Source organism: Anabrus simplex, chromosome 1 (assembly GCF_040414725.1).
Source record: "Anabrus simplex isolate iqAnaSimp1 chromosome 1, ASM4041472v1, whole genome shotgun sequence".
NCBI lineage: Eukaryota > Metazoa > Arthropoda > Insecta > Orthoptera > Tettigoniidae > Anabrus > Anabrus simplex.
In genome coordinates, this window is record NC_090265.1 from 1,533,815,993 (window position 1) to 1,533,831,503 (window position 15,511).

Consider the following 15,511-nt stretch of genomic DNA (forward strand, 5'->3'; position numbering starts at 1 on the left):
CCTCGCTGAGTCCGAAGAAAATCAACCCTGGAGGCTAAACGGATTAAGAAAGAAGAAAAGAAAGAAAGAAAGAAAGTTTCGGAAGACTAACAGTTGCAAGTGATACTGTGATCACCAACCAACGGCAAAAATTAATGTTATGCACATGATGCCGAACACTTTGTATCCTTTCTCCCCAAACTGCTCCCATGCAAATATGCTATTAAAACCTTTATAATTTCCCAACTTTCCAATATGACGTCAATATTACTATGCAGCTGCCCTGTCAATACTGTGATCATCAACAAACGGCAGTAATTATTTTTTTGCACATTGGCACCAGACATTGTATACTTTCTCCCCAAACTGCTTCATTTAAATATAAATATAAGCTTTGTCTTCTTCTTCTTCTCCTTCTTAATCAGTTTACCCTCCAGGGTCGGCTTTTCCCTCGGACTCAGCGAGGGATCCCACCTCTACCACCTCAAGGACAGTGTCCTGGAGTTTCAGATTTTGGGTCGGGGGGTACAACTGGGGAGATTGACCAGTACCTCGGCCAGGCGGCCTCACCTGCTATGCTGAACAGGGGCCTTGTGGAGGGATGGGAAGATTGGATGGGAAAGGCAAGGAAGAGGGAAGGAAGCGGCCGTGGCCTCAAGTTAGGTACCATACCGGCATTTACCTGGAGGTGAAGTGGGAAACCACGAAAACCACTTCCAGGATGGCTGAGGTGGGAATCGAACCCACCTCTACTCGGTTGACCTCCCGAGGCTGAGTAGACCCCGTTCCAGCCCTCGTACCACTTTTCAAATTTCGTGGCAGAGCCGGAAATCGAACCCGGACCTCCGGGGGTGGCAGCTAATCACGCTAATCACTACACCACAGAGGCGGACATTATAAGCTTTGTAATTTCCTAAATTTTCTAATAGAGTAGTGTCAACGATTCATGTCATACCACCACTGCTGGACACTGTTAAAATACCCTGTGGTTTTACGCATTAGTGCTGACTACTTGTATTTTTTCACCTTAGACTGCCCCCTTGTAAATATGTTAATGTAATCCTCTTTAACTCCATATTATTAATGAACATTGTTTTTCTCATTGCAGCGGCTGCCTGCCCGAGGCGGTAAAGGCGTGCTCGGTTCACCCGGAAGGACGTGGGTTCGAATCCCCGCCAGGAAGTCGTAAAATTTAAGAAACGAGATTTCCACTTCCGGAGGTGTATCTGGCCCTGAGGTTCACTCAGCCTACACAAAAAATGAGTACTACGTTATTTCCTGGGGGCAAAGGCTGCCGGGCGTAGAGCTAACCACTCTACCCCATCACGTGCCGCGGTTAACAATGGTGGACTCCTTTACCTTCCACTCCTCCAAGGGCCTTCATGGCCTGTACGTAGGTGACTGACTTTTCTTATTGAAATTTAGTAACATTTCCTACCATTTCTGATAGTGTAACGTCAATATTTCATACGGACCACTACTGCTGGACACTGTTAAATACCCTGTGGTCTTACCTATTGGTGCCAGTCACTTATCTTTCCCATAAACTGCCCCCATGTAAATATGTTATTACTGAACATTGTTTTTTCTCATTGTCTATCCCTACTGTGATATGTAAATGTTATTCCTTAGTATTTAAAATTTAATTACAAATCAGGTTCCTGATTTATGCCTTGAGGTAGTACTGTGACTGATGATGCCTTCAATGATAAGGCGAAACTTGTCTCATATGGAAATAAAGATAAATTCTTAATTGTTTAAAAACTGTTATGTATTGAATACGTGATATTATAAACTAATTAACATCCTACATAGACTAACAGTTGTGAAATAACTGAGTCAATACTGAGAGATGGTTTCACATATCACGTTTAATAAAGTTCACAGTGCTCTTATAGGGACATTCTGAAGGCATGAATCACATACCAGACTCTGTAAATCAATACGATATACAGTTTTGCTTGACGTCGCATCGACACAGATAGGTCTTATGGCGACGGTGGGATAGCAAACGTCTAGGAATGAGAAGGAGACGGCCGTGGCCTTAATTGTGGTACAGACCCCACTTACCTGGTGTAAGAATGGGAAACCACGCAAAACCAGCCTCAGTGCTGCTGAAGATTGGGGTCGAACCCATTATCTCCTGCATACGAGGTCACAGTCGCGCGCCCCAAACCGCATGGCTAACTCGCTTGGTAATAGCGCACAGAGATGTGATGTATACAGTTTTAATTTGTTCCCACGTGATCTATATTCGTGTGGGATGTTTCTAAGTCTATTTTACCAAAAAATGATACTACTGAAAGGTACTTTACCTCAGTGTTGAAGGTAATCCACTCACCACAATAAATGTTTACGTACTTGACTCTCCCACACCAGCCGCTGAAATAGAGACCTCGTTTAGAAAATGAAGATCAAGACAAGAGTAGGGGAAAGTTGACTACTTTAACTAGTACCGAAATTTTCCATTAAAGCACTGGAAACGTTATCCCTCTCATACTGGGCCTTCCCGCAGTCAACTTGACTTCCAAATCTTCGAAGCAGTAAAAGCGTTCCACTACTTCCTTATGTTTCAGTTCCCAGAATAGCCTTGTCCTTCACTTGTTTAACAGCCTGCATGTTTCACAGGAACAGTGTGTGTTATTATCGCACAGGTACGCGCTGCCTTGTTTAGGACGAACATGAGTCATGAGGTTAAATGAAACGCATTCCGATTAGCATCTGATCTTAGTTACATAGAAGTATAGATGCCGCCATCTCTCACCGAGCTACGCGAAATAAAGCGGAACTCAAAAACCGTTTGCATAATAATTGCGCCTGTGTTAACCTAAATGTGAAGGGAAAGCCTACAACGTAATCATGATTATTCGTTGCAATTTCATTGAGCAAAACCCCAAATTTAAAGAGGCAAGAAAGCAAGCAAGCTTGAAGATGACGGTTAATAAGGTAATCATAATGACGGTAACCCTAGTTATATGCGGATCCCAAATCACAGACACATCATTATTTCGTTTCAAAAATTCCTTGAGAATTGTCCAGGATTCGAACCAAGAAGCCAGTAGCAATCTTATTCGACCAACACTCCGCAACATTTAAAGGTTATACTTGTCATTTGTTGACATTCATTCAAGGAAAAATAGAAAAAAAATATTCTTTTAAGTTCTGTTCTCTCTGAACCACGTGACTGTGGATTTCGTAATCACACTGTACATTACAGTTTGCATTGCGTCGCACCGACACAGGCAGGTCTTAGAAATACAATGGGATTGTAAAGGGCTAGGAAAGAGAAGAAAGTGACCTTGGCCTTAATTAAGGTACATCCCCAGCATTTGCCTGATTTGAAAATGGGAAACAATGGAAAACCATCTTCAGGGCTGCCGACAGTGGAGTTCGAACTCACTATCTCCCAAATGTTCGTAATCATATTAACAGGAACTCCAGACGTGAAATCCGAACTACTTGGAAATTACTTTCAAATTCAAAAATCTCACATGCATTGACTGGTGAAACATATTTCGATTTTCTTGTGAGTTAATCACATTTTGATATAAAACAGCGCATGCTTAAACATATCAGGTATCTTAACAATACGGCAATCTGTTTATGCCCCTGTACAGATACTAAGCCCCTTAAAATAATAATAATAATAATAATAATAGTAATAATAATAATAATAATAATAATAATAATAATAATAATAATAATAATAAAGATAATAATAATAATAATAATAAAAAATGAACTCTTTGTCCCATTCCATACGTGTTCTCTTTCTTTCTTTCTTTCTTTCTTTCTTTCTTTCTTTCTTAGTCTGCTTACCCTCCAGGGTTGGTTTTTCTCTCGGACTCAGCGAGGGATCCCACCTCTACCACCTCAAGGGCAGTGTACTGGAGCGTGAGACATTGGGTCGGAGGATACAACTGGGGAGGATGACAGTACCTCGCCCAGGCCGTCTCACCTGCTATGCTGAACAGGGACCTTGCGGGGGGATGGGAATATTGGAAGGGATAGACAAGGAAGACGGAAGGAAGCGGACGTGGCCTTAAGTTATGTACCATCTCGGCATTTGCCTGGAGGAGAAGTAGGAAACCACGGAAAACCACTTCCAGGATAGCTGAGGTGGAATTGAACCCACCTCTACTCAGTTGTAGTGATGGGACATCCGATTCATTTTACTGAATCGATTCATTTGATTCCGTTCACGTTACTGAATCGATACCGTGATCCGATTCACGGCTCATTGGTCACCGCTCCTACTGCATCTGTGTAGTATGTGCTGGTAAGACAGCAGCAACAGCATTCAGTGCTCGCAGCTGCCATCTGGTCTTCATACTATGAACTCCTTTCTTAGAAAAAATGCTACTTACTCTACTACAGCGAAGGTTTCCGGCGACGCAGGGTGGGAAAGGTTAGGATTAGGAAGGTAGCAGCCATGACCTGAATTAAGGTACAGTCCCAGCATTTCCTGGTGTGAAAATGGGGAAACTACGGAAAAACCATCTTAACGGCTGTCGACGGTGGGATTCGAACCCACCATCCCCCGAATGCAAGCACATAGCCACGCGATATTAACCGCACGACAACTCGCTCAGTCATTTTTAAAAAAAGTATTTTTCTATCAGCTGAGAATTTTTTTAATAGTCATATTGTGTATAGGCTACCCGAGATGTACAGTAGCCCGCTGGTTTTCTGATTCAACATACTGTTGGTTAAGTTATTGTGTCTGTCCACATATGATTGAAGTCTTGTGCAACGATGTGACATATGAACTGAGAGAATACTGAGCCGATCTTCCCAATATAAAACAGGTACTTTTGAGTGGTCATGAGCATGACTCATTGTCATAGGGCAGGCTAGAGTAGAGTTTAATTGTCAAATGTCAACTAAGGTATAATACTAAGATTCATTAAACTAATAAATAGTATAACCTAATAGCCTACCTACTTAATAGCTACTTCAGAATTATGTTGTGACTACCTTTTTAACACTGCAAATAAATCAATCTATTATTTAAACCTCCCTGTAAGAAGAGGACAGTGAATGCAAATGGGTATTATTTTCAAATGAGCTGAGCTCGAGAGTCCATTATAGCATACGATTCTTTCAGTGTAGCATGGCTCACTGTATGTCTCGCTGCAGTGAGCCGATAAGGAGCCGTGTGTAACTTGTGTCTCACTGAGCCGCGCTCGTTCACGATTCTTTCGATGTGCCATGGCTCACTGTATGTCTCGCTGCAGCGGAAGCTTGGCTCTCCGCGCGTCCAGTGAGCCGATAAGGAGCCGTGTGTATCATGTGTCTCACTGAGCCGCGCTCGTTCACGATTCCTTCGATGTGCCATGATTCACTGTCTCGCTGCAGCGGAAGCTCGGCTCTCCGCGTGTCCAGTGAGCCGATAAGGAGCCGTGTGTATCATGTGTCTAACTGAGCCGCGCTCGTTCACGATTCTTTCGATGTGCCATGATTCACAGTCTCGCTGCAGCGGAAGCTCGGCTCTCCGCGTGTTCAGTGAGCCGATAAGGAGCCGTGTGTATCATGTGTCTAACTGAGCCGCGCTCGTTCACGATTCTTTCGATGTGCCATGATTTACAGTCTCGCTGCAGCGGAAGCTCGGCTCTCCGCGTGTCCAGTGAGCCGATAAGGAGCCGTGTGTATCATGTGTCTAACTGAGCCGCGCTCGTTCACGATTCTTTCGATGTGCCATGATTCACAGTCTCGCTGCAGCGGAAGCTCGGCTCCCCGTCAACGTCCAGTGAGTGCGCCACTCAGCACTGTCCGCTGGGGGTAAGTTGAATCGTGTGCCGTGAGCTCGCCGTTCCTGTGAATCGATTCACTCGGACACTTGAATGAATCGATACACTGCTTCGAATCATACATTCAGTAGCCAACACTACTCAGTTGACCTCCCGAGGCTGAGTGGACCCCGTTCCAGCCCTCGTACCACTTTTCAAATTTCGTGGCAGAGCCGGGAATCGAACTCGGGCCTCCGGGGGTGGCAGCTAATCACATAAACCACTAGAACATAGAGGCGGACACCATACGTGTTCTCAATATGCTTAATGTTTCAGATATCAAAAATATCATAAGCTCTATGGCCGAAGGAAGGAAGGAAGGAAGGAAGGAAGGAAGGAAGGAAGGAAGGAAGGAAGGATTCAGTGAGTGGGACCTTTACCTTTCACTCCTCCAGTGTCTTCATGGCCTGTGTGGAGATGGCTTCGCTATATTAGACATGTGAATTTATAGTCTCACTGTAATCTCTAACTCAAAGTTTTAAGTTTGATATTGGTACAATCTCTAAGATTTTATATTGATTTAATGAACTGAAAAAGACCAACATTTTACACTGAGAAAACCTACCACAGAGAAACATGAAACGTCAGTTTTTAATAGTAGTAAGAAACGGCGTATGGCTTTTAGTGCCGGGAGTGTCCGAGGACAAGTTCGGCTCGCCAGATGCAGGTCTTTTAATTTGACTCCTATAGGCGATCTGCGCGTCTTGATGAGGATGAAATGATGATGAAGACCCAGTCCCCGTGCCAGCGAAATCAACCAATGATTGTTAAAATCCTCGACCCTGCTGGGAATCGAACCCGGGGCCCCTGTGACCAAACGCCAGCACGCTAACCATTTAGCTATGGAGCCGGACTTCAATAGTATATCATGGCATGACTTCTTCTAAATCGGCAAAATGAGTTCTTATAACTTATTATAGAGTCCAGTAAGTCGCATGTTAGCTTTTAACTGAAAGACCGACATCTATCGTGATAGAGCACACCGGTTGTGGCTTGTTAGTAGATTACTCTCTATATCCACAACGTAAGAAAATGAATGGGTCAGTACCGTCAAACTAATTTACAGCATTCTTTGGAACGAGGACTACTGCTTCGTTTCTTCTCACTCGATCATTCCTTGTGCTTTCTCGTTCATACAGTATACTGTAGTTGTCGCTATCCAATCAGGATTCGTGGAAACGTGCTTCAACTAGAGAGAACAAGCCATTAGCGGTATGCATGTTTCAATGAAGCGGTATATTGAATTACCTGAGTTAAATGGACTGTTTTCCTTTGTTACCAAATCAGGCATTAAGTGTATAGGGTGCATGTTGCCGCTAGAGAAATTCTGTTGTGAGAAATCTGAAAGCATTTTCTTAGAAGCTAACATCGTACCTTTAAAAGAGCATAGAGGTGGAAAACAACATAACGTGTCTATTTGGAACACCATTATTATCACACAGTTCTAACCGTAATGGAATAGTTTAGCTTATTGTTCAGCAAAGACGTCATTGTTGTGGTGAAAATAGTGTTTTGTAGAGGCGGAAAACTATCGATAGCGCTATCGATAGTTATCGATAGCGACCACTATCGTCATACATCGATAGTCAGTTGCCTATTGTCGATAGTCAACGATAGTTTTTTTCCCCCCTCAGCTGTTTGCAGTTAACTGGTGAGGAGTTTGTTCCAATTCATAGGTGTGCATTTAAGTATCTCTGCGTACCTGCGACTTCAGTGACGGCAGAAAGACTATTTAGTATTTTGGAAGGCGGGATCTTCCATTCAACCTAACCTTAGTTGATTTCATGCCAATACGGGACAAAAAATGGGATTAAATGTTGTCAGAGACTGTATGTAGGCGAGAGAAGGTAAAGCATATTTTAGGTCAAAGACTTCATGAAAGCAACTGAAAACTCTCCTGCCTTCTGTTGAGAATGCTGTAAAATATTTTTCCAAAGATATTGCAATACCCGAGGAAATGTCGGGCGATCGCAAAATGAACACTGCAGCTGAACGAGAATTTCTCGGGCGGTCACATTATGGGCAAGTGTGTGCAGCCCGAGAATGTATCGGACGTGCCACTGAAGAGCTTTATGAGTGATTCCGATTTGAATTTCAGAAATTGCATAGCATGAAATAGTTCTGCTTCCTACTGATGTTTTTGTGGATTGTGTTCAATAAATCTTCTATTTTCGGGCATAATGATATGATTAGTTCCACTTTTCGAAAACTATCGATTACTATCGATAGTAGAGCTCATAATATCGGAAAATATCGATGGCGATTACTATCGATAGTTTGCCGCCTCTAGTGTTTTGCTCTTTCTTCCCTTCTTAATCCCGTTACCGTCCAGGGTTTGTTTTTCCCTCGGACTCAGTGAGGGATTCCACCTCTACCGCCTCAAGGGCAGTGTCCTGGAGCGTGAGACTTTGGGTCGTGGATACAACTGGAAAGGAGGACCAGTACCTCACCTATTCGCCTCAACTGCTATGCTGAACACGAGGCCTAGTGGGAGGATGGGAATATCGGAAGCGATAGACAAGGAAGAGAGAAGGAAGCGGCCGTGGCCTTAAGTTAGCTACCATCCCGGCATTTGCCTGAAGGAGAAGTGGGAAACCAGGAAAAGAACGAGGATGGCTGAGATGGGAATCGATTACCTCTCTACTCAGTTGACCTCCCGAGGCTGAATGGACCCCGTTCCTGCTATCGTACCACTTCCCAAATTCTGTGGCAGAGCCGGGAACCGAACCCGGGCCTCCGGGGGTGGCAGCTAATCACACTAACCACTACACCACAGAGACGGAATTATTATTATTACTACACACAATATCATGTGGTCATTGTTATTATTATTTTTATTATTACTACTAGCAAAATACCCGTGCTTCGCTACGGCTTTAAAATGAACGTTATCTTTCAAAGTTTATAATTTGGAGAGTCCACTGTTAGCTGAGCCTGTAAAATACGTCCTCAGTTCGTACGTCAAATTGTTTTGGGAGAATTATTGTTTACGTTATAATCTACCACTCACTTGAACCCCGCACGGAAGAATTTGAATGTTTTAAACCATATCTTATTTAACATCTTGGATGTAAAAGTGACTAACCTGTGAAATTTTGATTTTGTACGTCGAACAATAATGGAGGAATGACTACTTGTTTTAAGGGGTGAACGTTTTTAAATATTTATTAGCATCTAGGACATAGAAGACCACATTTCATTAAAAAAAAGTTATGTTCGTGCCCGAAACGGTTTCGGAGGAATGGATATTGTGTTTTTGAGAGTCAAAAGGAGAGTCAAGTGGAAAAACATTTTGAAGTATAAGATAGTTTACATCTAAGACATAAAATAAGACGTTTCTAAAAACATTACATCTTTGTGCGTCAAACACTTTTGGAGGGATGAATAATTTAGTTTACGGAGCTAACCTCATTTCACACTTTAGCAGTGGAACGTTTAAAAATATTTCCTATTTCACACCTAGGATTTAAAATATATACCGCTATTTGGAATTTTGTCTTCTTACGTTAAAATAACCAATTTTCACGCCTGTAACGTTTTTGAGATTACGGTAGATATACTCATTTTAAAAATTCAGCCCATTTGTCAGTCCTGTTCACCCTCTCCTTTAAGTAGGCTTTTATAAAACGAAAAAATACGTGTGTCTCTATTAGAGGAGAATCCAAGTAACGCATCACTATTCATGAATGTAACATTTTTTTAAAATATAGGTATCCTTAAACAAGTATTCAACCTCTTTCTCACCTTTTTTTCACTCCCTTCAAAGGATTTTATGAAAACAAAAAAATAGGCGTTCCTTTATTTTTAAAGAAGATTCCAAATACAAATTTCCAAGCCTGTAACATCTTCAGTTTTTTGAGATAAGTATCCACATAGAAAGAATTCAACCTTTTTCAGTCCTTTTTATACCCCACCCCCACTGAAGTGTTTTTTCGAAAACTAACAAATACGTGTTACTTTTATTTTTAAAAGAGATTAAAAATACCAAATTTTCACGTCTGTAACATGTTGAGTTTTGATATAAACTGTATATATGCTCACTTTTAAAATTTACCACTTTAACACTTCCCTTAAGTGAATTTTCAGAAAATAAATATGCTATTCCTTTACTTTTACAGGAGATTCCAAATACCAGTTTTCACGTCTGTATCATGTTAAGAGTTTGAGATATACTGTAGATACTCTCATTTTAAAAATTCATCCCCTTTTCACACCTGTTCACCACCTCTTAAATAGATTTTCCAAAAACAAGGAATACGGCTTTCTTTGTTTTTAAAGAATATTCCAAATATCAATTTTCATGACTGTAACATCTTCAGTTTTTGAGATATAAGTGTCCTCATAAAAGGTATTCAAATCCTTTTTCACCCCCTTAACAGGATTTTCCGAAAACAAAAAGTACGTATTTCTTTATTTTTAAAGGAGATTCCAACTTTCACGTCTTTATACTGTTCAGTTTTCGAGTTATAGACACACTCATTTATAAAAATTCCCCCCCCCTCCTTCCACCCCCTTAGCGGCGGAATATCCAAAAATCCTCCCTTAGTGAGCACTTACTGTGTAATTTGAATGTATCCCCAAAATTTCATTTCTTTATGTCCGTTGGTTTTAGTTCGGCGATGATGACTCAGTCAGTCAGTCAGTCAGTCAGTCAGTCAGTCAGTCAGTCAGTCAGTCAGTCAGTCAGTCAGTCAGTCAGTCAGTCAGTCAGTCAGTCAGGACAAGTTACTGTTTATATATGTAGATTAATATTATTATTATTATTATTATTATTATTGGGGCCGACGATCTAGTTGTTAGGCCTCTTTAAACAATAAGCATTATTACTATTATTATTATTATTATTATTGTTATTATTATTGGGGCCGACGATCTAGTTGTTAGGCCTCTTTAAACAACAAGCATTATTACTATTATTATTATTATTATTATTATTATTATTATTATTATTATTATTATTATTATTATTATTATTATTATTGGCTATAAAGTATCTATACATATCCTTCCATTTTTCACTAAAATTTGTATGACTGCCAATTATTATGCTTGCCGTCATGTTATCCTTAGCTGACTTCTTTGCTAGATTCAATTTCCTAGTAAGTTCCCTGAATTTCTCCCTACTTCCACAGCCATTTCTAACTCTATTTCTGTATCTCCTTCTTAGTCTCTTAACTTCTTTGTTATAATATAGTGGGTCTTTACCATTCCTTACCACCTTTAAAGTTCCAAACCTGTTTTCACATTCCGCAACAATATTACTTTAAACACATCCCAGAATCTGTTTACATTTTTATTTACTGTTTTCCACCGATCATATTTACTTTTTGAAAACTCTCTCATCCCTGTTTTATCAGCCATATGGTAGTGCACAATAGTCCTACTTTTGAGACGTTCCTTTCTGTCACATTTATTTTCAATGGCCTGTATACGCCACGCGTTTGCTTCTTTCTTTGTAGAAAATGTAACATTTTCTCTAAAGTGGGAAGGAAGGAAGGAAGGAAGGAAGGAAGGAAGGAAGGAAGGTAGGAAGGAAGGAAGGAAGGAAGGAAGGAATCGAGTCCTATTCTCAAAATTATCGATCGCCCTTGATTATTCCAGTTATTATCGAGAGTATCCGGATGTCAAAAATATCAAATATTCAACTTTAATTCGTGGATATAAAATGGAATAGAAACCTGAAGTGAACTACATTTTTGTTACTTATTAATTTTTCAGTTCGGAGATTGGCTGGATCATCAAATACACCAACTATGTTATAGGGAAACCGCAAGAAACCGATGGTGGTGCTGCACTGAAGTGTGCTAACCAAGATGAGTAGGGAAGCAGATTGCTATTACTTTTCATATTGATCCAGAAAGTGATGTTGCAGCACGACTGTCCCAAAGAGTAACAACTTTCAAGGTGGTGGTGGTGGTGGTGGTGGTGGTGGTGAATATTGCTTTAAGAGGAAGTACAACTAGGCAACCATCCTCTATATAACACTAATCAGAGAAAAAATGTCAGGGGTCCGACACTTCGAAAAATGAAGGTATCGCCCAAAGGAAGACAAGGGCCACGAAGGGCGTGAAAATGAAAGACTCCCTAGGCCTCCATACGTAATACCGTCGGCAACTTTCAAGGAATCCACAAGCGTTATGTATATACACATAGTGTATCCATAAAGAGGCGACAACATATTACACTGGTAGAGATTTCTTTCTGGAGAGATTGTAGATTTTGTTTCATTTCGACCGAACAAGTAGCCACGTAGTTTGGGTCATGTAGCTATCAGCTTGCATTCAGGAGATAGTGGGTTCGAACCCCACTGTCGGCAGTTCTGAGGATGGTTTTCCATGGTTTCTTATTTTCACACCTGACAAATGCTGGGGCTGTACTTAATTAAGGCCACGGTCGCATCCTTCCCACGCCTAGTTTCAATTTGCTTTACGTCGCACCGTCAGAGACAAGTCTTACGGCGAAGATGGGACAGGAAAGGACTAGGAATGGGAAGGAATCTACCGTGGTGTCTATTAAGGTACAACCCCAACATTTACCTGGTGTGAAAATGAGAATGTACAAACCTCTGATGAGAAATCATAATCGAGTTATCGTATCCACTGAAAGTCTCCATCGTTCGAGTTAAAAATAGTGAATCTCGTACGTATTTCTGGGCGTAATGAGAATAATGATCTAGTACACCACAAAAGGTACGGTGAACATAAAGAGCTTTTGGATTGTACCGTTGTGAATAATTGAGCACCTAGTACTTCAGGAACAGAACGAGTCGGTCAGCTTGTCTAACACATGTATCTGCTTTCCGTTCAGTTCGAAGAGTCATTAACACAGCCAAGGTCAAACCTGTGTGACAAATAAGACAGTGGACACCTAATCGCAGTCTGAAAATTACCGACTATCCAAGAACATTTCAGATTAAGTGAAAATGAAAAGCCACAGCCTGTTCCCAGTCATTTGACCGGATCAGGAATGGAATGAATGAAGCCCACCATCTAGCGGCGAGGATAGGAATTGTGCCGGCTGACGAAGCCTGTTGCACTACTCTGGGGCAATGCTTAATGACTAACAGATGAAATGAAATGATATTGGAGAGTGTTGCTGGAATGAAAGATGACAGAGAAAACCGGAGTACCAGGAGAAAAACCTGTCCCACCTCCGCATGGTCCAGCACAAATCTCACATGGAGTGACCGGGATTTGAACCACGGAACCCAGCAGGGAGACGCCAGCGCGTTGCCGCCTGAGCCACGGAGGCTTCTTCAGGTTAAGTACGAGATATAAAATAATACACTCCATGTCATACTCGACGGGAATGAAAAATGCTCGTTGCTATGAACTCTACTGCGGAAATAATGGAATTGAAATGACAAGGTTGGTCTGAATAATAATAATAATAATAATAATAATAATAATAATAATAATAATAATAGACATACATAATCATTATAGACCGTTATGCCTTTCAGCGTTCAGTCTGCAAGCCCCTGTGTATTTACTGAACGTCGCCACAATCCTCTATTTGCAACTAGTGCTGTGGCCTCAATTAGTTCTATACCTCTTATCTTTAGATCTTTGGAAAGTGAGTCTTACCATCGTCGTCTTGGTCTCTCTCTACTTCTCTTACCCTCCATAACAGAGTCCGTTATTCTCCTAGGAAACCTATCCTCCTCCATTCGCCTCACATGACCCCACCACCGAAGTCGGTTTATGAGTACAGCTTTAGCCTTTATCTCCTCATTCCGAGTCCCCTTCTGTCATTGTTCCCACCTGTCTGTGCCAGCAATCATTCTCGCTACTTTCATGTTCGTTACTTCTAACTCATGAATAAGGTATCCTGAGTCCACCCAGCTTTCGCTCTCACAAAGCAAAGTTGGTCTGAAAACAGACCGATGTAAAGATACTTTCGTCCGGGAGCTGACTTCCTTCAGAACATTGTTGATTGCAACTGCAAGCTCACTGCATTATCTTTACTACGCCTTGATTCAAACTCACAATATTAACATCATGGGAGAGCACACAACCTAAATACTTAAAATTATCTACCTGTTCCAGCTTTGTATCACCAATCTAACATTCAGTTCTGTTGAATTTCTTACCTACTGACATTTAGTCTTCGAAAGGCTAATTTTCATACCGTACTCATTGCACCTATTTTCAAGTTCCAAGATATTAGACTGCAGGCTTTCGGCACAATCTGCCATTAAGACCAAGTCTTCAGCATAGGCCAGACTGCTTACTACATTTCCACTTACTGTACGCGCACTTTATAGTGATAGATTTTTGTACTCGGCGAGGAGTAAGAAGGAAGCACTGCCGGTTCCGGTAAATACTGCCAACTGAATGGAAATGAAATCTGAATTGAATCGATGATATGATCGATCGATATGAATTTTCTAAACCTTTATTATCTTTACGCCAACAACTGTGTCACACACACAATATATAATACTATATAATATTTTCCGATGCGAATCTTGTTCCTAGCATGAATTCTATAGTTTGGCTTTGCTGTGTAAACAACATCAGTACGAGTACTTAAAGTGTACGCCAGATGTCGCACAGCGATGATAAGCGATTCTTCGTTTGTGTTTTAAAAGTTGCCAGTACGAATCTCGAAGATAACCGAAGTCGATCGATTCAGCACTAGGGTGTAAATCTATCGCTAAAGAGTGCGCAGATAGTACGTGATTTCCTCCCTGCCACTTTATACCTTTCAGCAGATGATCCATGTAAACTACGAACAACAAAGATGAAAGATTACAGCCTTGTCTAAGCCCTGTAAGTACCCTGAACCAAGAACTTCTACCATCAATTCACACTGCAACCAATTGTCAACATAAATGCCTTTGATTAATTTTAACAATCTACCCTTAATTCCACTGTCCCTCATTATGGCAAACATCTCTTCCCTCGGTACCATATCATATACCTTCTCTAGATCTACGAAACATAAACACAACTGCCTCTTCCTCTTTTTTTAATTATACGGCGCATACTGAAAATCTGATCCTGACAGCCCCTCTATGATCTGAAACCACACTGGTTATCATCCAACTTCCCCTCAACCACTGATCGCACCCTCCCTTCCAAGATTCCACTGAATACTTTGCCTGGTCAATGAGATACCTCGATAGTTGTTGCAATTCACCCTGTTCCAATCTAAACGTACCTTACCAACACCCCATGCTAATCTTGTTATTCTATGAAGCCATTTCATTCCTGCCTTCCCACTATACTTCGCCATTTTAGGTCGAATTTCATATATTCGTGCTGCTTTTTGACAATGGAGTTTAAATATTGGCATTGCTTTATTATTATTACAACTTCCCCCATGCGGAGGCTGCCACAAAGGCAAAGTATGTCGACTACACAGTATTTTGTCTTCTAAGTTACTGTTGAGTTTGCTAGTGTGCCAGGTAGAAATAATCACCACAAGGCTCAGGAATAAATTTGCAATATGGTTCTTCAAATGTTATATAGATGATTGCGGAGTATGGTCACTGAACCTCGTATTGCGGCGATAGCGATGTCGTGAAGTCGTGTCCGGCTGAGACCGAGAGAATCCCATAGCTGTACAAGAAATTTAGGGATTGTGCCTCGAGCTCCGATCATGAGTCCATGGACGGAAATATTGTCTAGGTGATATTTGTCTTTATAGTAGTTCACAGTTGGCTGGTAAATTGACTTCTTTTCGACGTCCACCTCTTCGGCCTGGCCAACGTGCGACCCGAACCGTATTGTGGGATC